A 27,570-nucleotide genomic window follows, 5' to 3' on the forward strand; every position below is an offset into this window, starting at 1 on the left:
AGGCAGGTCTCGAACTCCTGTCCTCAACCAGTCCGCCCGCCTTGGCCTCCCCAAGTCCTGACATTACAGGCCTGAGCCACCGTGCCCGGCCAACTATTCCTGTTTTCATTTTTAGTTTTTGCTAGGGTGTGCTTAATAATGTCAATATTCCATTTAACTTTCTGTCTCCCTCTACTTTCTCTAATCCATTGCCACAGATGAACTTCAGTGTTGTTAGGGAAACCCCTCACATGCTTACTTTAATAATCCTGTGACCTCATGGTCATTCCTAATGGTAGTATTTTCTAGTTATGATACACCTAATACAAAGATGGCATTAACTTGATTACCTCTGTTAAAGAAAAAAAAATGGAGTAATAATTTTGCAATGGATAGCATATTGAAATTTTAATCTTTCTCTAAAAGATACCGTAAATATCTCTAGAACATGAAAACAAAAGCAATGAACATTGAAAGCACTAAATGAGTCAACGGGCAGTTTTTGAATCTAAGGATAGAGTCTTCTTAAGAGTTGCCCAGGTAGGTCTGTTAAATCTGAGTAATTAGGCACCTCCTGAGGAAGTATGCAGTGACATTTGCTATCACTCTTTGGAATTAACACGAGGGTTCAGTACAGTTTTCCTGCTGGCTCCCTGACAGTATTGGTTTAAGTGACAGCCAGAATTAAGTTAGCCTAGCTCACAAACTTCATAATGGAAATCTGAATCACAAGGAGGTGAGTACCTTAAAGGATTTTGTCTTTTTCACTTTTTTTTTTTTTTTTTTTTTTTTTTGAGATGCCTCAGCCTCCCAAAGTGCTGGTATTACAGGCGTGAGCCACCGCGCCCAGCAACTTTTTTTTTTTTTTTTTTTTTTTTGAGACAGAGTCTTGCTCTGTCACCTAGGCTGGGATGTGGTTGTATGATCTTGGTTCACTGCAACCTCTGCCTCCTGGGTTCAAGTGGTTCTCGTGCCTCAGCCTCCCTAGTAGCTGGGATTACAGGCATGTGCCATCACACCTGGCTAATTTTTGTATTTTTACAGGGTTTCACCACGTTGGCCAGGCTGGTCTTGAACTCCTGGCCTCAAGTGATTCGCCCACCTCAGCCTCCCAAAGTGTTGGGATTACAGGCGGGAGCCACTGTGCCCAGGGTTTGAGTCTAGCCGGGGCAACACAGCGAGACCCTGTCTTTACAAAAAATTGAAAAATGAACCAGGCTCTGTGGCACACATTTGTGTCCTAGCTGCTCCAGAAGCTGAGATGGGAAGATTGTTTGCACTCAGGAGGAGTTGGAGGCTGCAATGAGATAGAGTGCCACTGCACTCTATCCTGGGCAACAGAGTGAGATCCTTTCTCTATGAAAAAATAAATACAAAGAGAAAGGAGGGCAAGTGACCTGAAATTGTAACATAAGAGACTTAGATATAAAATTTTAGGATTTGGATTGGGGGGAATCAGAGGGATTATAGATGAAGGAGCAGGTATGGTCAGAGTAAGATTTTTGCAAGGTACTTGAGTATCAAGACGGGACAGTTTCAAATGATGACAAGATCCAGAGTTAAAGAAGTAAAGACCAGGTATATTAAATAGAATTGAACTAAAGATTGCTGGGTGCAGTGGCTCATGCCTGTAATCCCAGCACTTTGGGAGGCCGAGGTAGGCGGATCACCTGAGGTCAGGAGTTCAAGACCAGCCTGACCAATATGGTGAAACCCCATCTCTACTGAAAATACAAAAATTAGCCCGGCATGATGGCGTGTATCTGTAATCCCAGCTAGTTGGGACGCTGAGTCAGGAGAATTGGTTAAACCCAGGAGGCGGAGCTTGCAGTGAGCCAAGATCGCACCACTGCACTCCAGCCTGGGTGACAGAGTGAGACTCTGTCTCAAAAAAAAACCAACCAGGTTGGGTGCAGTGGCTCACGCCTGTAATCTCAGCACTTTGGGAGGCCGAGGCAGGCGGATCATGAGGTCAGGAGATCGAGACCAGCCTGGCTAACACAGTGAAACCCCGTCTCTACTAAAAATACAAAAAATTAGCTGGGCGTGGTGGCGGGCACCTGTAGTCCCTGCTACTCGGGAGGCTGAGTTAGGAGAATGGCGTGAACCCAGGAGGTGGAGCTTGCAGTGAGCGAAGATCGCTCCACTGTACTCCAGCCTGGGCAACAGGGCAAGACTGTCTCAAAAAAAAAAAAAAAAAAAAAAAAGAACAAAAAATACAGTAACCACTATTTGTATAGCATATTTGTATAGCATTTACACTGTATTAGGTATTATAAGTAATCTAGAGATTATTTAAAGTGTACGGGATGATGTGTATAGGTTATATGCAAATAGTGTGCTTTTTAAAAATTTAATTTAATTTAATTTAATTTTTGAGTCAGAGTCTTACTCTGTCACCCAGGTTGGAGGGCAGTGGTGCAATCTTGGCTCACTGCAACTTCTGCCTCCCAGGTTTAAGCAGTTCTAGAGCCTCGACTTCCCAAGTAGCTGGGATTACAGGTGCTCGCCACCACGCCTGGCTAATTTCTTTTTATTGAGATGGAGCCTTGCTCTGTTGCCCAGGCTGGAGTACATTGGCGGGATCTTGGCTCACTGCAACTTCCGCCTCCTGGGTTGAAGCGATTTCTGGCTTTTTTTTTTTTGTTTTTAGTAGAGACAGGATTTCACCATGTTAGCCAGAGTGGTCTTGAACTCCTGACCTCAAGTGACCTGTCCTCCTCAACCTCCCAAAAGGCTGGTATTACAGGCCTGAGTCACCACACCCAACCTAATTTTTGTATTTTTAGTAGAGATGGGATTTCACCATTTTGGCCAGGCTGGTATCAAACTCCTGACCTCAGGTAATCCACTTGCCTCAGCCTCCCAAAGTGTTGGGATTACAAGCTTGAGCCACCACACCTGGCCTGTGGTATTTTATATCAGGGATTTGAGCATCCATGGATTTTGGTATTTGCAAGGGTGTCCTGGAACCAGTCCCCATAAATAACAAGAGACAACTGTGTATCTCAAAGGTGAAGCCGTAAAGGAAGATGATCGTGATCTGGAAACTTTGATAGAAAGGCAAGAGAATGACAATCATTTCTGGCTCTGCGGGGAGCGGGGGGCGGTAAAGGTTGTAGTAAAGAGAGAAATGTGAGAAAATACTTGAGGGAGGACAGCCAGGTTTAAGTCAAGGTAAATAAGTGGAAGGACCATTGTTCAGAAAGACTGAGGAAGCCTGATACTTGGTATGATAAGAGTGAGTATTCTCTTGGGCATAATGGAAAGCTTTGGGCAGTGACAGTGTGGAAAGAACCAGGGTTGAGGACCTACAGATTAGTAAGATAGTTCATGGTTCGTATCATATTGCCTTTGTCTTTGGTGACCTGGGATTATAGAGATCAGAGGGAATGTTGGAAGTTATTGATTGACTTAATTGTCTGGACTTTGTAAGTTGTTTTGGTACTGAAACTGGTTTAAAGATCCAAATAGTATATTATGTGATCTCATAGAGGTGGTAAATGCTTTTTATAAAGTTAGTGTGAAAGTCAACAAAAACTATATTCTAGGTGAGGGGTTGAATAAACAGAGTTGAAATCACTTGTTAGGTAAAGGCTCCCAGAAGGAATGTGGTGAAAAACTGATTGTGTCCAAGGACTCCTGTGATGCTTATAGAGGGGCTATAAAGTTCCCCCAGGTTGAGGGGAATGTGGTGACAGGGATCATTTTATAATAGAGTGACTATCAGTTTAAAATTGAATGGCTTGTGGTATATGCTAGAAGGAAACAGAAATGAATACCTGTTAGGATATTGGGATATGGCTTACTTTTTTTTTTTTTTTTGAGACAGTGTCTCTCTCTGTCACCCAGGCTGGAGTGCAATGGCGTGATCTCGGCTCACTGCAACCTCCGCCTCCCAGCTTCAAGGGATTCTCCTGCTGAGTAGCTGGGATTACAGGCACCTGCCTTCACGTCTGGCTAATTTTTATATTTTTAGTAGAGACAGGGTTTAGTTTGCCAGGCTGATCTTGAACTTAGTTGGTCCACCCGCCTCGGCCTCCCAAAAGTGCTGGGATTACAGGCGTGAGCGATTACCATGCCCGGCCTTTTTTTTTTTTTTTTTTTTTGGGACACAGTCTTGCTCTGTTGCCCAGGCTGGAGTGCAGTGGTGAGATCTCAGCTCATTGCAACCTCCGCCTCCTGGGTTCAAGCAATTCTCTTGCCTCAGCCTCCTGAATAGCTGGAACTATAGGTGTGCACTGCCATGCCCAGCTAATTTTTGTATTTTCAGTAGAGACAGGGTCTCGTCATGTTGGTCAGGCTGGTCTCGAACTCCTGACTTCAGGTTATCTGCCTGTCTCGGCCTCCCAAAGTGCTGGGATTACGGGCTTGAGCCTGGCCAGATATGAGGTAATTTTTAATTTTAAAATATATTAGATTTTTTTTTTTTTTTTTGAGAAAATCTCACTCTGTTACCCAGGCTGGAGTGCAGTGTCATCATCATAACTCACTGCAGCCTCTAACTCCTGGGCTCAGGAGATCCTCCTGCCTCAGCCTCTTCAGTAGCTGGGACCACAGGCATGTACCACCACAGTCAGTTAATTTTTAAAATTTTTTTGTAGACAGGGGTCTTCTTATGTTTCCAGGGATCTTGCTTGTCTTGAACTCCTGGGCTCAAGCTATCCTCCAACCTTGGCCTCTCAAAGTGTTGGGCTAACAGGTAAAAGCTATTTTACCTGGCGTTTCTTTTCTTTTTCTTTCTTTCTTTCTTTTTTTTTTTTTTTTGAGACAGGGTCTCTCTTTGTTGCCCAAGCTGGAGTGCAGTGGTGTGATCTTGGCTCACTGCAACCTCTGCCTCCTGAGTTTGAGCGATTCTTCTACCTCAGCCTCCCTATTAGCTGAGGCTACAGGCATGTGCCACCATGCCTGCTAATTTTTTGTTGTTGTATTTTTGGTAGAGATGGGGTTTTGCCTTGTTGCCCAGGCTGGTCTTGAACTCTTGGGATCAAGTGATCTGCCTGCCTTGGCCTCCCAAAGTGCTAGGATTACAGGTGTGAGTCACTGTACCTGATGTTTTTTTGATGGGGGTCTCACTGTGTTGCCCAGGCTGGACTTGAACTCCTGGTCTCAAGTGATCCTCACATCTCAGCCCTTTCAGCATGAGAATTTGTCCTTCTCCTCCTGGTTGGGGATCATAATGTCTTTTTTTCCCCGCCTCTTGTTATACTATTCTTGTCCCATCCAACTTCTGACTTCACCCTTTTCTTTTGTATGTTTTTCCTTGTCTTATGGTTTCCTCTCTTGTGTGGCTCTACTATTTTATGGCCCCTTCTCTGGCAATGTTTTAGTTTCTCTTCTTGATTCCAGCTCCATGAGTCTTTTCCTCCCATTTTCCATTCAGTTGAGAGGGAATGAGAGAGTACATTTTTACATTTGAGGCAGAGAATCTGTTTGTTACTCCTATTTGACTAAACTCTCATAGCACTCTTTCCTCACAAGCTGATGGTTAATTCATAGAACCTTTAGGTCTGTTGGATCCCTCCTATCTAATTAGCTTGGCACAGGAGTCAGGAGCATGTAGGTTTTTTTTTTTTTTTTTGAGAGATGGAGTCTCGCTCTGTCGCCCAGGCTGGAGTGCAGTGGCGCAGTCTTAGCTCACTGCAAGCTCCGCCTCCTGGGTTCACACCATTCTCCTGCCTCAGCCTCCCGAGTAGTTGGGACTACAGGTGCCCGCTATCACGCCCGGCTAATTTCTTTTTTGTTTTGTATTGTTAGTAGAGACGGGGGTTTCACCGTGTTAGCCAGAATGGTCTTGATCTCCTGACCTTGTGATCGGCCTGCCTTGGCCTCCCAAAGTGCTGGGATTACAGGCATGAGCCACCGTACCTGGCCATTTTTTTTGTATTTTTAGTAGAGATGGGGTTTCACCGTGTTGGCCAGGCCGGTCTCAAACCTCTAACAACCTCAGGTGATCTGCCTGCCTCAGCCTCCCAAAGTACTGGGATTACAGGTGTGAGCCACCATGCCCAGCCTATTTTTTTTTTTTCCGAGACAGATTCTTGTGCTGTTGCCCAGGCTGCAGTGCAGTAGCATGATCAGGGCTCACTGTAGCCTCATCCTCCCAGGCTCAAGTGATCTCTTACCTCAGCCTTCCAGTTACAGGCATGTGCCACCACACTTGGCTAATTATGTTTTATTTTTTTTAGAGACAGGGTCTTGCTGTGTTGCCAGGCTTGGTCTTGAATTGAGCTCAAGCCATCTTTCTGCCTTGGCCTCTCAAAGTGCTGGGATTACAGGTGTGAGCCAGGGTGTCTGGCTCCCTTTTTTTTTTTTTTTTTTTAAAGACAGAGTCTCGCTCTGTGGCCCAGGCTGTAGTGCACTGGCGCGATCTTGGCTCACTGCAGCCTCCGCCTCATGGGTTCACGCGATTCTCCTGCCTCAGCCTCTTGAGTAGCTGGGACTACAGGTGCCCGCCACCACACCTGGCTAATTTTTTGTATTTTTAGTAGAAATGGGGTTTCACTGTGTTAGCCAGGGTGGTCTCGATCTCCTGACCTTGTAATCTCCCTGCCTTGGCCTCCCAAAGTGCTGGGATTACAGGGGTGAGCTACTGTGCCTGGCCCTAGCTCCCATTTTTAAAGTGATTTTGTTGTTGAGTTGTAGGAGTTCTTTTTATATTCTAAATATTAGTCTATTATCAGATATATAGTTTGCAAATATTTTGTCCTTTTCTGTACGTTGCCTTTTCACTATCTTAATAGTGAATAATATACGATAGGTTTTAATTTGATGAAGTCCAGTTTATCTTTTTTTATCGTGTGTTACTTGTGCTTTTTGTGTCATACTTTTTTTTTTTTTTTCCCCTGAGATGAAGTCTCGCTAAGTCGCCTCTGCCCGCCTCAGCCTCCCTAAGTGTTGGGATTATAGGCGTGAGCCACCATGCCCGGCCTTTTGTGTCATACTTAAGACCATTGCTAAATCCAAGGTTGTGACTCTTTCTCATTTTTTTTCCATAAAAGTTTTATCGTTTCAGCACTTACATTTAGATCTTTGATCTGGTTTGTTTTCATTTTTGCGTATGGTGTGAGGTAGATGGTTCCACATAATTCTTTTTTTTTTTTTTTGAGTCAGTGTTCTGCTGAACCAACATAATTCTTTTGTATGTGTATCCAGTTGTCCCAGTACCATTTTTTCATTCTCTATAAATTTAATAAAGTACTTCTTCATATTTTACATAAGACATTTCTTCATACTTTATATAAAACTGGCCTAACATTCCATTCAAAATATTACTATACAGGTCAGGTACAGTGAGTGGATGGATCATACATATTACATAATCCCAGAACTTTGGGAGGCTGAGGTGGGAGGATTGCTTGAGGTCAGTAGTTTGAGACCAGTCTGGGCAACAGAGCAAGATTCCATCTGTACAAAAAAAAAAAAAAAAAAAAAGGAGAAGGCTGGGTGTGGTGGCTCACATGTGTAGTCCCAGCACTTAGGGAGGCCGAGGTTGCAGGATCACTTGAGTCCAGGAGTTTGTGACCAGCCTGGTCAACATGGTGAAACCCTGTCTCTACTAAAAATACTAAAAATTAGCCAGGAGTGGTGGTCGCACACCTGTAATCCCAGCTACTTGGGAGGCTGAGACATGAAAATCACTTGAAACCCGGGAGGAGGAGGTTGCAATGAGCCGAGACTGCACCACTGCCCGCCAGACAGCCTGGGCAGACTCTGTCTCAAAAAAAAACAGGAAAAGAAAAAATATTACCATTCAAAGTGAATATGAAATGTGTATTATTACTTGCGGAATACTAAAGTTGAAGTATATACCATGGAGGTTGTCTTCAGTCCCCCTTATTTTATAAATGTGGAAAGAAAGACCTAGAAAAGTTAACTGATGTTCAGTGTTGTATAGCTAATCAGTTAGAGATAATACTTTAACCCAGGTGTTTGCAAACTTTTTCTGTAGAGGGCCACATAGTAAATATTTTAGGCATTGTGGGCCAAGAGGCAAAATAGGGTATTATGTAGGTACATATATAAAAGTAAAACCAAATTTCCACAAATTTTATGTTGATGAAAATTTAAAAATGTAATTATTTAGTACTTTTTCATTTTGGTAATACATGTCTACAGATAAGAAGAATGGAATTCTTTTTTTGGGGAGAATAACAATTTGTTTAATTGAGATTCAAAGTAAATGTTCCTCAGCCTTAAAATCAGTTGCAAATGTTCATCTGTTATTATTTATCTGTATGAGGTTTTATGTATTTAATCTTAGAAAATGTCACTTTTCACAGACAGGTCCTGCCAATTACTGATATCAGTTCACAAGCATGTGTTTCTAATTGAGCCTGTTAGTCTCTTGGAAGGCATTTTAAGAATTCTGTTAGGGCCGGGTGCGGTGGCTCACGCCTGTAATCCCAGCACTTTGGGAGGCCGAGGCGGGCAGATCACTTGGGCGGAGCTCTAGACCAGCCTGGCCTGTGTGGTGAAACCCTGTCTGTACTAAAAATACAAAAATGAGCTGGGTGTGGTGGCACGTGCCTGTAATCCCAGTTACTTGGGAGGCTGAGGAAGGAGAATCTCTTGAACCTGGGAGTTGGAGGTTGCAGTGAGCTGAGATTGTGCCACCGCACTCCAGCCTGGGCAACAGAGTGAGACTCTGTCTGGAAAAAAAAAAAAAAAAAGACTTTTGTTAGATTCTTTGAGTTTTAAAACATTACTTGAAGATTAATCACTTTAAATTTGAGGCTAGGTGGAAGCTCCTCAATTGTACAAGTAAATAGATTTTGAAATGGGGAAATTCCCTTTTCATTTGCACCAAGTTCTGAAAAATGCTGCTGGAACTGTAAAATGCTGAACTTGGAAGATACATTCACTACAACTTTGTATGGAAATGGACATTTCTCATACTGTTTTAATTCTTGACAACACAGGAGGTGTATGTACCTTGACAATACTTGTGGTTCAAACAATGTTAGTTTTTATTGAAATGACTTTGTTGCAGCATAAGTTCTGCATATAATCACTGTTTTGCTATTTTACTAGGTTGAATTCATTAAGACACATGATGAAGTCTGTCAGAAAAGCTAATTTCCAAAGCCATTCAGTGTTCAATTAATAGTGAGTGTGGGTAGTCTCATTCAGAAAAGTTTCAGCTCACGCTGAATTTTAAAAATTGCAGTAAAAATTTCCCTCTGCTAAGCTCAGTCACTGCTTCAGAAAATAAACTGAAAAAGTTTATTTTCTCTGGATGTACAATTCTTTGGCAGCTATAGTCAGACATGATTTAGTTAACTAACCATTGCTAAGTGACTTTCCTTGCTTGGCTAACAGAGGTGATATTCAGAAGCTTACTTTCGTTGTATCCTCATTTTTAGTTTTTATTTCTGTGAAGAAATTTAGCTGTGAGGAGATATTCCATTTTATTTTGTTTATTAATATTTATTAATTTTTTTTCTATTTTTCTTTTTTTTGGAGATGAAGTCTTGCTCTATTGCTGAGGCTGGAGTGCAATGGCATGATCTCGGCTCACTGCAATCTCTGCCTCCCAAGTTCAAGTGATTCTCATGCCTCAGCCTCCCCAGTAGCTGGGATAACAGGTGTGCACCACCATGCCTAATTTTTGTATTTTTAGTGGCGGGGGGATGGTCCGCCATGTTGGCCAGGTTGGTCTCGAACTCCTGGCCTCAAGTGATCCACCCACCTTGGCCTCCCAAAGTTCTGAGATTACAGGCGTGAGCCACTAGAGGGAGAACTGCTTGAACCTGGGAGGTGGAGGTTGCAGTGAGCTGAGATGGCGCCACTGTACTGCAGCCTGGGCAACAGAATGAGACTCCATTCCCGCCCCCCACTGCCAAAAATGCATTTTTGACTTAATGAGATTTTCAATTATGATGGGTTAATTGCGATATCACCTCCACTGTAAGTTGATGGGGACCTGTATTGGTGTCGTTCCAGGTTACTAGAAAATTATTTCTGTAACCTGTATGTGTACACTGGTTAGCAATGTAGTTTTAATGAGTCACAGTCAGAAAAGTTAGAGAAATATTTATAGAGCATATATGATGACAAGTAAAAAATGTCTGAAATCCATGCAGACTGCCTCTCTTCCATGTACAACTTACTTCTTCAGATTTGTTATTTCCATTGGATAAGCTTCAGGTTTTTTTTATATGTTGATGTTCTCCAGGGCTATTTTCTAGCTTGGCTCTCTTTTCTCATTCAGCTTCTATGGTTCTTTACCTTTTGTTGGGTCATACACCTCTTGGGAAAATTGATAAAATTTATGGACCCTTTGTCAAAAATTGCTTGTATGTACCTTACACAAACTTCTGCTTAAAATTTTAGGAGTTTCACAGGACATCTGCCTGCAAGCTCATTCGTAGATTCCAGATCAGAGCCGCACCTCCCTATGTGCTACCTGAATAATTGCACTCACATTTGTAGTTTGAAATACATTGATTTTCCAATCTATTTCTTCAGTATGACTCTCTGTGCTGAGCACTAGACCCTGATACTCATTTACTTCCTCTCCTTGCATATGTGACTGTTCTGTTGTACTACTCCACTTACGAAACTGTGTAGTTCCTGGAATACATTTTTCTGTTGTTAAATCCTTGACTCCTTGGTTATGAGGCCCTGCCACTTCCTTGTTCTTCAAGACATTCTCCCTCCTTAGCTTCTGTAATTCTACTTTCATCTATTTTTCTCTTATTTCTGTGACTACTCTTCTCTTTCTTTTTCCTAGATTCTTTTTTCACCACCTGTCCTCTAAATGTCTATTCTGACCATAACCCTCTGAAATATTTGACTCTACATTTTTGGGCTTTTTCAAACCCCTGGCTTTAGTTACTTCCCAAATCTTTGTATTTAGCTAAAGTTCACCGTTTTTATCTCCAATGTCTACTGGACATTTCCACTTAGATCAATGGTTCCTAAATATGTTGGGGGATTACATACTCCCTTAATAATCTGATTAAGGTATATCTCTCTTCCCAGAAAAGTGCACTGCATACTAAATTTTGCATATTGTTTTAGGGTGTTCCTGGACCTCTTTCAGCCCCTCCATGGAATCCCTGTGGTATTCTAATTAAACACATATTAAGATGTTCCTGAACTGCCTTTAATTCAGTTTGTCCAAAATTGACACTATCATGATAGCCTCTAACCCATTTTATTCTTATTCCTCTCCCTAATGCCTCTAAATATTATTTGCCTCTTAATTATTTACTAACAAATTCATTCTGCAAATACATGAATGCTTACTTCATATCTGGCACCTGACTTGAATATGCAGTGATGCACAAAATAGACATGGTTATTCAGTTCTCTCAAAGCTTACTCTATAGCATAGTGATTAAAAGTGTGAACTTTGGAGCCATAGTATCTGGGTTGAGTTTTGAATCCTTACTGCTTTGTGACCTTGAACAAATTACTTAACCTGTCTGTTTAACCTTTAACTTAACCTTTTAGTTTCATCATCAGCCTGCTTCACTGGTTATTAGGATTAAATGAGTTAATATATGGCAAATGCTCTGTATATGTTAGCTTTTATTCATGGAGGAGACATTGAATAATCATAAGTAAATAATTATACATTTTGATAAGTACTATGAAGGAATAGAACAGGGTACTTTGAGAGAGAATTTAAATTAGGGAGTAGGGATAGGATTGCTAAGGGAGTGATATTTAGACAAACTGGTAGGATGTATAGGTGTTTCCCAGGTGAAGGTTTGTGGGGACTGGAAGCAAAGCGTTTCAGGCAAATAGAAAAGGCAGTGTAAGAGTCCTTCTCTGAGAAAGTGTTTGGAGCATTTCAGAAATAGAAGGTCATTGTGCCTGGAGTATGATGTGTAATGGGGAGAATTATGTGAACGCAGAGATCTGTAGGCCATATCAAGGAGGTTAGATTTTATTCTAAATGAAATGGGAAGCTAATGGAACGTTAAAAATGGCAGAAATGGCAGGAACTGATTTATGTTTTGAAAGGGTCCCTTCATACTGTGTGGAGAATGGATTAGAGGAGAGCCATAATGAGGGCCTAGAGAGAGAAAAGAAAAGTCTGTTGTAGTAGTCTGAGTAAGAGCTGCTGGTGGTTTGGACTAGGGTGATGCATGGAGGTGGAATGAAGTGTGTGGGTTCAAAATGTTTTAAATTGAGTGCTTCTGTGTGCCAGGTACCATTGATAGAATCTGAGGGTACAATGTAGAGGTTAAAAAGGACATACAGGCTGTGTGCAGTGGCTCACGCCTGTAATCCTAGCACTTTGGGAATCCGAGGCGGGTGGATCATGAGGTCAGGAGTTCAAGACCAGCCTGGCCAAGATGGTGAAACCTTGTCTCTACTAAAAATACAAAAATTAGCTGGTCATGGTGGCAGGAACCTATAATCCCAGCTACTTGGGAGGCTGAGGCAGAGAATTGCTTGAACCTGGGTGGCAGAGGTTGCAAGTGAGCCGAGATCACGCCACTGCACTCCAGCCTGGGGGACAGAGTGAGACTCTGTCTCAAAAAGAAAGAAAGAAAGAAAGAAAAAAAACAAGCACATAAAGTCTATAGTTTGTAGGGATGGGATGAACAGGAGAGAGAAGACAATTATACAAATAAATATAAAAAATAGACCTGTATAAGTTCTAGGAAGAACAGATACGTGGTGTTTTGACAGCTTATCATGGTCAGGAAGGTCAGTGATGTAGAATCAACAGGCAGATTTGATGATTGACTTGATGTAGAAGGAAGGGAGAGGAGGATATGTAGATGGATATGGAGAAAAATCTTACTGGGTTCTAGTCTTGTCATCTTCCACACCATTTTGTTTGTTTATTGAGCTGGAGTCTCGCTGTATCGCCCAGGCTGGAGTGCAATAGTGCGATTTCAGCTCACTGCAACCTCTGCCTCCCAGGTTCAAGTGATTCTCCTGCCTCAGCCTCTTAAGTAGCTGGGATTACAAGCACCCGCCACCACACCTGGCTAATTTTTGTATTTTTAGTAGAGACAGGGTTTCGCCATGTTGGCCAGGCTGGTCTTGAACTCCTGACCTCAGGTGATCTGCCCACCTCGGCCTCCCAAAGTGCTGGGAGTACAGGCGTGAGCCACCACACCCAGCCTTCCACACCACGTTAACCAGTAACCAAAGGAATTCTTTACTTCCTATGAGAATTATTCTATGATCCCGCAGTATAATTTAGCTGCTTTTTGTTTGTGCTTCCATTACACCCCAGGCACAGAGCCAGTAGCTTTCTTTATTCTTTGCTGTCATCGAGTATTGGTTATCTGATAATAGTTGTCTGATAATGGATTGTAAGCTTTTGAGGGTAGGAATCATGTCTTTGTGTTCCAGGATATGTACATGGTAAGTGCTCAATAGATGTTTGACTTGAGGAATTAATGAATACTCTGTTCTTTTTTGTCATGTGCCTTGACATAAGCGGTTCCTTCTCCTTGGAATGCCTTTCCTTCCCTTGTCTGCTTTGTCAACTTCTAGACATTCTTTAACACTAAGCCTTACTTGATACCTCAGTTACAGTTCCTCCTATCACTGTGCTTCTATAGTTTTTCTTAATTTTAATTTTTTTTTTTTTTTTTTTGAGACAGAGTCTCACTCCATCGCCCAGACTGGAGTGCAGTGATGCAATCTTAGCTCACTGCAACATCTACCTCCCTGGTTCAAGTAACATCATGTGTCTCAGCCTCCCGAGTAAATGGAGTAAATGGAATTACAGGCGTGCGCCACCATGCCTGGCCAACTTTTGTATTTTTAGTAGAGATAGGGTTTCACCATGTTGGCCAGGCTAGTCTCAAACTCCTGACCTCAAGTGATCTGCTTCTCATAGCCTCCGAAAGTGCTGAGATTACAGGCATGAGCCACTGTGCCTGGCCCTATAGTTTTCCTTTTGTGTACCTCTTATAAATATTTGATAGTGCAGAGTAGGGATCTAAATGTTCAAAGGAGTGAAAATATATCATTAACATCATGGACTTGTAGATTGGATACATATTTTCCAAATGTCCAAGCCCATTTCCAAGTAACCTAGGTTATTTTCATCTGGTCTTAGTTCATTTTCTTCTGCTATAATAGGATACCACAGAGTGGGTAGTTTATAAACAATAGAAGTTTATTTGGCTCACAGTTCTGGAGGCTGGGAAGTCCAAGAGTATGACACTGGGATCTGATGAGGGTCATTGAATGGTGGAAGGCAGAAGGGAGCATGTGAGATAGAGGGGGACACCAGGGGCAGGACTCACTTTATAACAACCTACTCTTGAGATAACTAACCCACTCCTGTGATAGCAACATTAATCAATTCATGAGGGCCCGGACCTCATGACCCAGTCACTCCTTACTAGGCCCCACCTCCCAACTGTTGTGTTGGAAATTAAGTTTCCAATGCAGGAACTTTCTGGGTACAGATTCAGACCATAGTACTTAGGAGGTAAGTTTACTGATCTTACTTGGTTTTAATTTTGTCTCTTGTTTTGATCTTTAGTGTTTTACTCTTATAAAGGCAGCCCTATCTCCAAGTTCTGGATAATTTATTGTAATTCATTGTTTGTTTACTACATAGCCACTGATTGCAATGTCTTCCTCCACTTTCTCTCTCATTAATTTTATTTCTCCTTCAAGAGTCAGCTGAAAAGTCTCTTCTTCTTTGTAAAGTCCCCTTTCTTTTCTTTCTTCCGCTTCCTCCCCCTTCCCCCTTCCCTACCACTTCCCCCTTCCCTTCTCCTCTCCCCTCCCCCTCCCCTCCCCCTCCCTCCTCCCCTCCCCCCTCCCCTTCCTCCTCCCCCTTACCCCTACCCTCCCTCCTCCCCCTTCCCCCTACCCTCCCTCCTCCCCCTTCTCCCCCTTCCCCCTACCTTCCCTTCTCCCCCCTCCTCCCCCTTCCCCCTACCCTCCCTTCTCCCCCTCCCCTCCCCCCTCCTCCCCCCTCCTCCCCCCTCCTTCCCCCCTCCCCCTTTCCCCTCCCCTGCCCCTTCCCCCTTCCCTTCTCCTCTCTCCTCCCCTTCTCGTCTCCCCTCCCCTTCCCTTCTCCTCTCCCCTCCCCTTCTCCCCTCCCCTTCTCCTCTTCCCTTCTCCTCTCCCCTCCTGCTCTCCCCTCCCCTTCTCCTTTCCCTTCTCCTCTCCCCCTCCCCTGTTTTCCCCTCTTCCCTCCTGTCACCTCTTCTCTCCCCTCCCTCTCCTCTTCCTTCCCTCTCCTCTCCCCTCCCTCTCCTCTCCCCTCTCCCTCTCTCTCTTCCTTCCCTTTCCCTTCCCCACTTCCTCCTCCCCCTCCCCCCTCCTCTCCTCTTCTCCCCCACCCTTTTTTTTTTTTTTTTCCCAGATGGAGTCTCGCTCTGTCACCCAGGCTGGAGTGCAGTGGCGCCATGTTGGATCACTGCAAGCTCCGGGTTCATGCCATTCTCCTGCCTCAGCCTCCCGAGTAGCTGGGGCTACAGGCTCCCACCACCACGCCCGGCTAATGTTTTGGTTTTTTTTTTTTGGTATTTTTAGTAGAGACGGGGTTTCACGTGTTAGCCAGGATAGTCTCGATCTCCTGACCTTGTGATCCACCTGCCTCAGCCTCCCAAAGTGCTGGGATTACAGGCGTGAGCCTGTAATTTCTTTCCCCTCTTCTTCTTTTTTTTTTTTTGGAAAGAAAAAGAGGTTTAATTACACAGTTTCACATGGCTGGGGAGGCCTCAAAATTATGGCAGGAGGTGAAAGGCACTTCTTACATGGCAGCGACAAGAGAAAAATGAGGAAGATACAAAAGCAGAAGCCCCTGATAAACCCATCAGATCTCATAAGACTTACTCACTACCATGAGAACAGTATGGGGGAACTGCCCCCATGATTCAATTCTCTCCCACTGGCTTCCTCCCACTACATGTTGGAATTATGGCAGTACAACTCAAGATGAGATTTGGGTGGGGACAGAGTCAAACTATATCATTCCACCTCTGGCCCCTCAAAATCTGATGTCCTCACATTTCAAAACCAATCATGCCTTCCCAACAGTCCCCCAAAGTCTTAACTCATTTCAGCATTAACCAAAAAGTCCACAGTCCAAAGTTTCATCTGAGACAAGGCAAGTCCCTTCTGCCTATGAGCCTGTAAAATCAAAAGCAAGCTAGTTACTTCCTAGATACAATGGGGGTACAGGTTATTGGGAAAATACAGTCATTCCAAATGGGAGAAATTGGTCAAAGCAAAGGGGTTACAGGGCCCATGGAAGTCAGAAATCCAGCAGGGCAGTCAAATCTTAAAACTCCAAAATGATCTCTTTTGACTCCAAGTCTCACATCCAGGTCATGCTGATGCAAGAGGTGGGTTCCCATGGCCTTGGGCAGCTCTGCCCCTGTGGCTTTACAGGATACAGCCTCCTTCGTGGCTGCTTTCACCAGCTGGTGTTCAGTGTCTATGCCTTTTCCAGGCACATTGTGTGAGCTGTCAGTGGATCTACCATTCTGAGGTCTGGAGGATGGTGGCCCTCTTCTCACAGCTCCACTAGGCAGTGCCCCAGTAGGAACTCTGTGTGGGGGCTCCGACTCCACATTTCCCTTCTGCACTGCCCTAGCAGAGGCTCACCATGAGAGTCCCGTCCCTGCAGCAAACTTCTGCCTGGGCTTCCAGGCGTTTCCATAAATCTGAAATCCAGGCGGAGGGTCCCAAACTTCAATTCTTGACTTTTGTGCATCCACAGGCTCAACACCACATGGAAGCTGCCAAGGCTTGGAGCTTCCACCCTCTGAAGCCACGGCCCAAGCTCTACGTTGGCCCCTTTCAGCCACAACCAGAGTGGCTGGGATGAAGGGCACCAAATCCCTAGGCTGCATACAGCTCCCTCTTTCCCCTCTTCTTGCCTCTCCTCTCCTCTTTCTCCCCTCCCCTCTGCCCTCCGCTTCCCTCTCCTCTTTCGCCTCTCCCTTCTCCCCTCTTCCGTCTCCCTTCTCCCCTCTTCCGTCTCCCTTCTCCCCTCTCCTCTCCTTTCGCTCTGATGCCTAGGCTAGAGTTTAGTGGTGCAGTCATAGTTCACTGAAGCCTCAAACTCCTGGGCTCAAATGATCCTCCCACCTCAGTCTCTGAGTAGCTAGGACTACAGGCATGCACCACCACATTCAGCTAATTAAATGTTGTTTTTTTTTTTGAGAGACAGGGTCTTACTGTGTTGCCAGGCTGGTCTCTAGCTTCTGGCCTCAAGTGATTCTCCTGTGTTGGCCTCCCCAAGTGCTGAGACTTTATACCCTTTGTAGATTTTGTATGTTTCTATAGTGTTCTCAGAGGTTTTTCCACACTACCAACTACAGTTTTTCAATATGATTATTCTGTCTTTTCAATCAGAGCTTGAGCTTTTTGAGGGGACTTGTTTTTGTTTATTCATTTTCCCCAGTTTTAGGGCTTAGCACATAGTTGATGCATAATAAATATTCGTTTAACTCATTGTAGCCTTATTTACTTATGCTAATAAGGATAGATAACCCCAAGAATGTAAAGTGGAACTAATCATGAGATGAAAAATAGTGCCTGTATATAATCGCTACAATTTATAATCTATATACATACAATTTGCACTGCATTCAAGTTACTTGAATAATCTTTATGTTCTCTATTTACACACAGCTTTTTTCCTCTTTTTAAAACAGGTGTAGCTGGGTGCGGTGGCTCACGCCTGTAATCCCAGCACTTTGAGAGGCTGAGGCAGGTGGATCACCTGAGGTCAGGAGTTCGAGACCAGCCTGGCCAAGATGGTGAAACCCTGTCCCTACTAAATATATAAAAAAATTAGCAGGGTGAGGTGGCTGGCGCCTGTAATCCCAGCTACTCCCTGAGGCAGGAGAATTGCTTGAACCCGGGAGGCGGAGGTTGCAGTGAGCAGAGATCATGCCATTGCACTCCAGCCTGGGTGACAGAGCGAGATTCCATCTCAAAAAAAAAAAAAAAAACACACACAAAAAACAGGTGTTCCCCTGCCCTCCAGTGTTTAGATCACAGCTAACAATTTTAGTAAAGGTCAAGATTATAAAACATTTTGAATATTTATTTATTTTGAAGTAATATTTAAAATTCGACCTAGCAAGACCCTATCTCTACATTAAAAAAAAAAAAAGAAAATTAGCCAGTTGTGGTGGCATGGCCTGTAATCCCAGCTACTCAGGAGGCTGAGGAAGGAGCATCACTTGAGCCCAGGAGATTGAAGCTTCAGTGAGCCGTGATCATACCACTGCACTCCATCCAGCCTGAGAGACAGAGTGAGACCCCCGTCCCTTAAAAAAAAAAAAACAAAAAAAAAAAACCCATTTGGTTTACTTTTCAAATAAAACAAGTTTCCCCCACCTTTTTTCCTCATATATGTGATATGCCTGGAGCCTAGGTTTAAACTAAGTGTAACTTAACCTGCCTCTTCCTTTGCCACCATGTGTTCCACAGTTTTTCCTAGTTATGTGGTGATTGGGTGGGTCTGTTTGACCTTGGTTTCACTACACTGTTCTGTACCATTACCAAAGTTCCAGGATCTTGCCCCACCATAAAGGCTTTCCTGTTTTCAGTGTCTCTCCCACCCTGATTCCCAAAGTAGCTTCTTAATCTTGTGGCTGTCCTTTGGTCTCGACTGAGATGTCTCTTGGCTAATATCTTCTTCGGTATTGTTACTGATGAGGAGAAGCTGACTCTTGACTTCTTGGCAAAGTGACTTACACCCCATCACAGTCCTGTTGTATATATTTTCTTCTATGAATATCAAATCTTAGCTGTCTAGGGAGGCTGATGTATGGCTGATCAGGCATTTCTAAATACCTGTCTGCAAATAAGTTTTCAGTGGTATATCACAGAATAAGGACAATGTAGTGAATTTTTCATCTATCTAAGTGTATTAAAAATAAGACTATTATAATGAGATGTTCTTTCCAGTGGTTTTTAATCTTAAAATGATCTTTTTTTGGCTGGGCGCGGTGGCTCACGCCTGTAATCCCAGCACTTTGGGAGGCCGAGGCGGGTGGATCACAAGGTCAGGAGATCGAGACCATCCTGGCAAACACGGTGAAACCCCGTCTCTATTAAAAATACAAAAAATTAGCCGGGTGTGGTGGCGGGCACCTGTAGTCCCAGCTACCTAGGAGGCTGAGGCAGGAGAATGGCGTGAACCTGGGAGGCGGAGCTTGCAGTGAGCCAAGACCGCGCCACTGCACTCCAGCCTGGGCGACAGAGCTAGACTCCATCTCAAAAAAAAAAAAAGATTTTTTTTTTTTTTTTTTTTTTTAATAAATCATAGCAATAACAGAGGATGGATGTTTGGTAAGATACATTTTGTTCACCTTATGATGGTCCTCTAAATACTTTTTTGGGATATCTTTCTGGTCTCTGATGTCTAATAGCTGGGGAATTCCTCTGTTGACCACCATAGCTCTTTTCCCTGAGGCAGTATTGCCTTTCATGTAAAGTAAGGATGGCTTCTTTCGTATGCATTTGCAAACAATTTTCCAGTATATTCTTCTCTCATAGGCTTCTCCTTGATTTTTGCCTAATTCCAAAGTGATGAGATTACAGGCATGAGCCACTGTGCCATCTTTTAAATAAAGATGGAGTGCCACTGTGTTATCTAGGCTGGTCTCAAACTGTTGGACTCAAGCGATCCTTCCACCTCCTCCTCCCAAAATACTGGGATTACAGGCGTGAGCCACTGTGCCTGACTGACATTTTCCCTTTAGAATTTAGTAAAACAAATTCACTGTTACTAAAGTGTCCTTTATTTAATATATTTGCTATTTTTTCTTATAGATGAATATATAACAGATGGTGGTCTCTATTACAGCTTGTTGCTTCTATTACCAGATGGTATCATAACATTTTTTTCATTTTATTCTAAGGATCTCTTTGTTTTTGTTGATTTTCTAGGTAACACAGTTGTCCCTCAGTATCTGTGGGGGATTGGTTCCAAGATCCCCGCCCCCGCAGGATACCCAAATCCTCAGATGCTCAAGTCTCTTCTATAAAATGGCATAGTATTTGCATGTAACCCATGTATGTCCTCCCATATACTTTATTTTTTTTAATTTACTTTTTTTTTTTTTTTGAGACAGAGTCTTGCTCTTTCACCCAGGCTGGAGTGCAGTGGCAGGATGTCAGCTCACTGCAACCTCCGCCTCCTGAGTTCAAGCAATTCTTGTGCCTCAGCCTCCCGAGTAGCTGGGATTACATGCCTGGCTAATTTTTGTATTTTTAGTGGAAACTTGCTATGTTGGCAAGGCTGATCTCGAACTCCTGACCTTAAGTGATCTGCCCACCTCGGCCTCTGGAAGAGTTGGGATTACAGGCGTGAGCCACCGTGTCTGGCCTCTCCCGTATACTTTAAATAATCTTTAGATTACTTATAATACCTAGTATAATTTAAATGCTTTGTAAATAGTTATACTATTTTATTTTTATTATTGTATTGTCATTTTTAAATTTTTTCCACATATTTTTGATCCACGATTGGTTTAATCTGTGGATTTGGAACCCACAGATAGAGGGCAGACTGTATCCAGTCAATGGGCAGTCAGTAAGACTTTCCTAGAAAAATATTTGTATCTCCTCAAGTATCTGCCCTGTCAACATTTATCCATTCCTCTAAAGAGAAATGATTTGGGATAAGAGTCACTGGGTGCTAGTTTTTTTTTTTTTTTGAGACGGAGTCTCGCTATGTCGCCCAGGGTGGAGTGCAGTGGCCGGATCTCAGCTCACTGCAAGCTCTGCCTCCCGGGTTTTTACGCCATTCTCCTGCCTCAGCCTCCCGAGTAGCCGGGACTACAGGCGCCCACCACCTCGCCCGGCTAGTTTTTTGTATTTTTTAGTAGAGACGGGGTTTCACCGTGTTAGCCAGGATGGTCTCGAACTCCTGACCTCGTGATCCGCCTGTCTCGGCCTCCCAAAGTGCTGGGATTACAGGCTTGAGCCACCGCGCCCGGCCTTTTCTTTTTTTTAATATTTTAGTTCTAGGGTACATGTGCACAATGTGCAGGTTTGTTACATATGTATACATGTGCCATGTTGGTGTGCTGCACCCATTAACTGGTGATTTACATTAGGCGTATCTCCTAATGCTATCCCTCTCCGCCTGCCATCCCACAACAGGCCCCAGTGTGTGATGTTCCCCACCCTGTGTCCAAGCGTTCTCATTGTTCAATTCCCACCTGTGAGTGAGAACATGGGGTGTTTTGTTTCTGTCCTTGTTATAGTTTGCTGAGAATGATGATTTCCAGTTTCATCTATGTCCCTACAAAGGATGTGAACTCATCCTTTTTTATGGCTGCACAGTATTCCATTGTGTATATGTGCCACACTTTCTTAATCCAGTCTATCATTGATGGGCATTTAGGTTGGTTCCAAGTCTTTGCTATTGTGAATAGTGCTGCAATAAACATACGTGTGCATGCGTCTTTATAGCAGCATGATTTATAATCCTTTGGGTATATACCCAGTAATGGGATTGCTGGATCAAATGGTATTTCTAGTTCTAGATCCTTGAGGAATCGCCACACTGTCTTCCACAATGGTTGAACTAGTTTACAGTCACTGGGTGCTAGTTTTTTAAAATCACAACTCTACCCCTTTGGGAAATGTTGGCCAAAGCCAGGGATGTAACTGCTTAATATAACTTCAGTATGTATTATGACCCTGTTTTCCAAGCCCCATATTGTTGGACACCCCATATTGTTGGACACTGAATATTTGATATTTAGACTTGCCTAAAAAATGAGGATCTATGGTTTTCTATTTATTTATTCAACAAATATGTGTCCACCCTATTCCAGGCATTGTGATAAGCACTAGAATAGAGTGGAGCTAATGGTCTAATGGGGAAGACACATTAATACATGGTTTTAAAAATAACACAGTTGTGGTAAATGCTATAAAGAAATAACAGGGTACTATGAGAGCATGTAACTGGGAGACCTTACCTGATCATGGGAGTTAGGGCAAGTGTCTTGAAGAAAATACATTTAAACTTAAGTACGAAGGGTGAATAGCGTTATCTGGGGCCGTCTTCTTAGGCAAGGGTAAGGAACGTGGTTATGTGAGCTTGAGATGTGGGGCAGCAAGAAGGAATGGTGTTTTTCTCCCTCTCCCCTCTTTCCTCTCTCTCACTCTGTCACTCTTTCTCTCTGTCACTCTGTCACCCAGGCTGGAGTACAGTGGCGTAATCTTGACTCATCGCAACTTCTACCCCCTGGGTTTAAGCAGTCCTCCCACCTCACCCTCCTGAGTAGCTGGGACCATAGGTGTACACCACCAGGCACAGCTATTTTTTAAAATTTTTAATTTTTTTTTTTTTTGTATTTTTGGTAGAGACAGGGACTTGCCATGTTGCCCAGGCTGCTCTCGAAATCCTGAGCTCAAACAGTCCATCCTGCCTCAGCCTCCCAAAGTTCTGGGATTATAGGCATGAGCCACTGGGTGTTTCTTAATGAATGTTGATTATATTCTACAACATTTCTGTCCTTCTTTTCATCCTCCCTTCTCTTAGCATTTTCTAAAACATGGTTTTAATCATATTACTATGCTGATTAAGAAACTCTTTTCTTTAAGAGATGGGGTTGGGGGGTAGGTCTCACTTCGTTGCCCAGACTGGAGTGCAGTGGCACAATCACAGCTCACTGTAGCCTCGACCTCCTGGGGTCAAGCAGTTCTCTCACTTCAGCCTCCTGAGTAGCTGGGACTGCAGGCACCACCACACTTGGCTAATTTTTTAATATTTTGCAGAGATGGGTTCTTACTATGTTGTCCAGGCTGGTTTTGAACTCCTGGGTTCATGTGATCCACCTGCCTCTGCCTCCCAAAGTGCTGGGATTACAGGCATGAGCCACTGCGCCCAGCCCAGAAAGTCTTAAAAGTTCTTCTTTGGGTAGATTATTAGCTCCTTAAAGGCAGAAATCTTGCCATTTTTAATTCCTTAAATCCTTAATTTTTAATTCCTTAATTCCTTCATTACAGATATTGGAGGCAATCATACTTTGCCCCTCAGCATGATTTGATTTCAGTTGTAGTACTAAATGGTGGGCGAGGATAGGAGGATAGAGTTGTCTATGATTCTCTTTTTACCCTCTGCCTAAGACCTAAGTTTTCAGGTTGGCTAGTGAAGGGCTTTTTTTTTTTTTTTTTTTTGGAGATGGAGTCTTGCTCTGTTGTTCAGGCTGGAGTGCAGTGGCGTGATCTCGGCTCACTGCAACCTCCACCTCCCTGGTTCAAGCAATTCCCCTGCCTTAGCCTCCTGTGTGGCTGGGATTATGGGCGCATGCCACCATGCCTGGCTAATTTTTTTGTATTTTTAGTAGAGACAGAGTTTCACCATGTTGACCAGACTGGTCTCCAACTCCTGACCTTAGGCAATCTGCCTGCCTTGGCCTCCCAAAGTACTCCCAAAGTACAGGCGTGAGCCACCGCACCTGGCCGAAGGACTTTTTGTAAAAACAAAACAAGCATCTTTTGCAACTCGTTCTGTATGTAGCCCTTATTTTATGAATGTTCTTTATTATATTGATATTTAAACAAGGCCATAGTCCAGGAGTTTGTTCATGGTAGTGGTTTCATCTGAAGAGTGAGGTCTTTTTGTCAGTTGAGAGAGGATGTTTTATTTATTTATTTATTTATTTATTTATTTATTTATTTATTTATTTATTTTGAGACGGAGTCTCGCTCTGCCGCCCAGGCTGGAGTGCAGTGGCCGGATCTCAGCTCACTGCAAGCTCCGCCTCCCGGGTTCACGCCATTTTCCTGCCTCAGCCTCCCGAGTAGTTGGGACTACAGGCGCCCGCCACCGCGCCCGGCTAGTTTTTTGTATTTTTTAGTAGAGACGGGGTTTCACCATGTTAGCCAGGATGGTCTCGATCTCCTGACCTCGTGATCCGCCCGTCTCGGCCTCCCAAAGTGCTGGGATTACAGGCTTGAGCCACCGCGCCCGGCCGAGAGAGGATGTTTTAGAAATCAGAACTGAAAGGACTGGATCTGAATAGATTGGATTAGGAAGTTTGTCTTGGTGGATTCTGTTACTTAAGTTGTGCCAATCTTTGACGTTCCACTGTAGACATCTGAAAAGTGCATGAGGTGCCAGCTTTTCCCCTATCCTTAGCCTATAGTAGGCACTCAGATATTTGCTGAATAGGAAAAGTGTGCATGTAAATGGGATAGTTCCTATGGGTTTATAGAACAATCTAGGATCAAAACTGTGTACATTCTAGGCCAGATTGTTTAATTACATGCATTCTCTTTAGTTTTTCGTTTGCTTCCCCTTAATATTCAGAAAAATCTCCTTGAACGTGCAGCCTAGGAAAATCAAGGCAAAGACTTTTGTGTTAGGTTGGACCAGTAAGTTGAGTGATGATAACTGAAAAAGGTGGAACTTAGGAGCATCACTTTAGCAGTTAGCTTGACATTCTTAAACCTTGGGTTATATATGGATGCCTTTTAAAGGAGGAAATTTCTTACATTATCCAAAGTATACAACCAAGAATTTCAGTAGGAGAATACTGCATTAAAAGTTGAATGTAACCATTTAAATGGTTACTTGAAGCAAACAAAAAATAAAAAAGAAAAACAGGTGGTTACTTGGTACCTGCATGATGGTAAATCCAAACTGGATCTCTGAAATGCATGTGGTGGTATGATGATTTTTAGAATATCATATAAAAACAACACTTAAAAGTTCTCATAGGACCCTCAGATTCTTGACATCTCCTGACCTTCCTAGGTTAGGCAGACTCCACTTTGGAAAACTATGGATAGTTTTCCTCTCCCACCGAGATATTTAGTATTGAATCTTCAAAATTCAGGGTTTTAAATTTTTTTGTTGTTTTTTGTTTTAAGTATCTAGTATTTAGTAGTATGTTTGCCTGGTGTAGGGAAAGAGTACCAAAAGAGAATCTCCATTCCCCTTCTTCCCGAGTTGTCCTCACAGATCCCCTAGTTAGATAGATCATTTGGTTTAACCTGTCTCTTTGGGGATGCATGGTTGTTAACCAGTCATTCACACCTTAGGATCATATGTTTTAATGCTAAATCAACATAAATTTACTTCTTCCCCAGAAAATGGAAATTTTTTTGAGGAAACTTCAGATCCTTGAGAGGAAGACATTCTTTGTAAGGTGGGAGATTCTGACAGGGCAGCTTGTAGGAAAGAGGTTCTTGGGGTCAGGGAAGAGGAGGAAGGTGTTAAACCGTTACTTTTCAACTTTGCCTAGGATCTTGAATGCTTCTGCTGACGGTGCCTGATTTAGGGTTTCAGAATGCCTTCAGAAGTCTCTAAAGTAGTCTACACGTTTTCTAGTTCAGACTATTCCAGCAGTTTCTGTCCATGTTGTTGTGTATCTCCTCAGGAAGAGCAAAGTGTAGAGAAATAGGATCCTTCCTAAGTAAAAAGTAGGTCAGATCGGTAGTGTTGGATAAGCCTCCTCCTGTTGACTCCTTCCTCATAGTCTCCTCATTCTCCTTCATAGTGTTTTGTATTAAGTCACCTAGCATGTCACGTAGTGGGTTCTCAGTGCTTGCTAATTCTTATGAAAGAAAGCAGTTTTGGATCATTGACCACAAAATCTGCTCTCCTACTCCCTACTTCTTTTTTGCCTCTTAAGAAACTATGCTTCCTTTTTACTGGTGTGTCAGGAGCACAGAAGAAAGAACAGCTGGTAAGGAGCACAGGAGGAGAAAGATAACTAATTTTTGAAGATTGGGAGAAATACTGTCCACTGATTTACTTCAGCAACTGCCTGACACATAATAGATACTCAGTAATACTTTCTTTGCACCTCGTAGCTTAAATGTCTTGAAGAAACAAAAATTGAATGCACAGGATCAAGGCACTAAAGCTCAAATAACACACTCCTGCAAGTTTCTCGTTTCCCTGTTTTATCAAGATATCTTTCAGGCCGGGCGCGGTGGCTCAAGCCTGTAATCCCAGCACTTTGGGAGGCTGAGACGGGCGGATCACAAGGTCAGGAGATCGAGACCATCCTGGCTAACACGGCGAAACCCCGTCTCTACTAAAAACACAAAAAATTAGCCGGGCGAGGTGGCGGCGCCTGTGGTCCCAGCTACTCGGGAGGCTGAGGCAGGAGAATGGCGGGAACCCGGGAGGCGGAGCTTGCAGTGAGCTGAGATCCAGCCACTGCACTCCAGCCTGGGCGACAGAGCGAGACTCCGTCTCAAAAAAAAAAAAAAAAAAAAAAAGATATCTTTCATCTTTGTATCAGGCAATTTAGTGGCAACTCTTCGCTTTCCAACTGCTCAGAGTCTTTCGGTCTCCTCCCCATTTTCCTAGTCGTCTTCGGTTGTGGATGTTGTAAATTCGACCATCCGTCTCTCAAGGTCTTTGCTTCAAGGTTTCCCAATGCTTTGGCGCTGTCCAAGCCCCGGTACTCCGGGGAGGAAGACCTCGGATTCATTTGACGGGCTTGTGGAGGCTGGGGGTCTGTGGAGCCCCGTGTGGGTGGGGCTGGGCGCGGCCGGGGCGGGGCCGGCTAGGAGCCCTAGGGAAAGGGTGAAAGGCACAGTTGAGAAAGGCCCGCCGGGCATTGGTTTCACAGTTTCCACGAAGGCTTCGTGTGCAAGCCTGAGGAATCTAGGTGCCTCCCTCCTGCCTCGCCTTTCTTGATTCTAGAAGCTTCAGTAGGCTTTTCTGGGTTGCTGGGACCCGGAAAAGCAGCGGCTTCCACTCTGGGGGCGGGTCCCAAGGGTCTTGCTGCTGCTCTGGGGCCGTTTGGACTCCTGGTGTTGGGGGAGGGGCCGGGGAGGTGCTGCTCGCGTTTCCTTTTGCGCCTGCGCGGCGGGCTCCGAGCGGGTAGGAGCGCGTGCGCGGTGACGTGGACGTCCGGTGCGCGCGCGCAGGCTCTTCAGCTGGAGCGGACACACGGTGTGCGAACCGAACAGAATAACCCGCCCCCAGCGGGATATGAAGGACTCCGGGTGAGGCCGGCCACGCCCCGCACGGTAACTCTCGGGCCTGGGTGGAGGGCATCGCTTAGTACTGGCCCGATTGGAGTTTTTCGAGAGTTTGAAGCTCTTGTGTATTTGAACGGCGTGAGAAACGTTCTGCTGAGAGAGCTTCGCACGCCCTCGCCAGGCCGGGCCTTGCGCGGGGCCGCCTTTGGCGCGCGCCTGTGGTCTCTGAGCGAGGCTGCGCATGTCACCTCGCGCGCGTCCCCGGCCTCACTTCCGCGTCGCTCAGCTACCTAACTAGGAGCATCGACGCCAGAGACAGCGGCCACGAGGCGGGAGGGGTGAGAAGCGCCCATGGCTCGGCCCTGCCCTCGCGTGCGTGGGGTGCCGCTCCTCGTGGTACGGTCCGCGTGACGACTTACAGCCTGGCGCTGGGCTCTAGGTCGAGAGCCATGCTTACGCGCTTTGCAGTTTAGCTTCCAGGTCTCGTGGTTCTAGAACTCCAAGGGAAACGGTGTTGGCGTCGCTTTTCTGAGGAACTGGGCGCAGCGTTTTGACACCTGTGCAAACGTCTTTTCTAACAAGTAATTTCCGGCCAGATTGTTTGAGGCAGGACGGCAAGTTTAATAAAGAAGGGCGAGGAAGTGAGCTGTAGGAGTGGGGACTTGGTAAACAAAGGACCGGTGGTGTGTGAGTGCAGAAATGAGGGAGGGGAAAACA

The 27,570-nt window shown here is 44.2% G+C and overlaps 1 protein-coding gene across 44 annotated transcripts in view; it reads left to right on the top strand.

Annotated features, from left to right (window-relative positions):
• Positions 1-27,570, top strand: part of MGA (MAX dimerization protein MGA) — a 168,927-nt gene that overhangs the window by 38,831 nt on the left and 102,526 nt on the right. For 25 of the 44 annotated variants that reach the window (XR_012414812.1, XR_012414811.1, XR_012414814.1 and 22 more), the window contains exon 1: positions 26,788-26,901. The exons of 13 other annotated variants lie outside the window; for them this stretch is intronic. The gene's annotated coding sequence lies outside the window, so the exon portion shown is untranslated. Of the gene's footprint in view, positions 1-26,787; positions 27,435-27,570 lie in introns of those variants that run through there. 6 more of the 44 variants (XR_012414820.1, XM_065547795.2, XM_073995565.1 and 3 more) reach the window with 3 other exon arrangements.

Source organism: Macaca fascicularis, chromosome 7 (genome assembly GCF_037993035.2).
Source record: "Macaca fascicularis isolate 582-1 chromosome 7, T2T-MFA8v1.1".
NCBI lineage: Eukaryota > Metazoa > Chordata > Mammalia > Primates > Cercopithecidae > Macaca > Macaca fascicularis.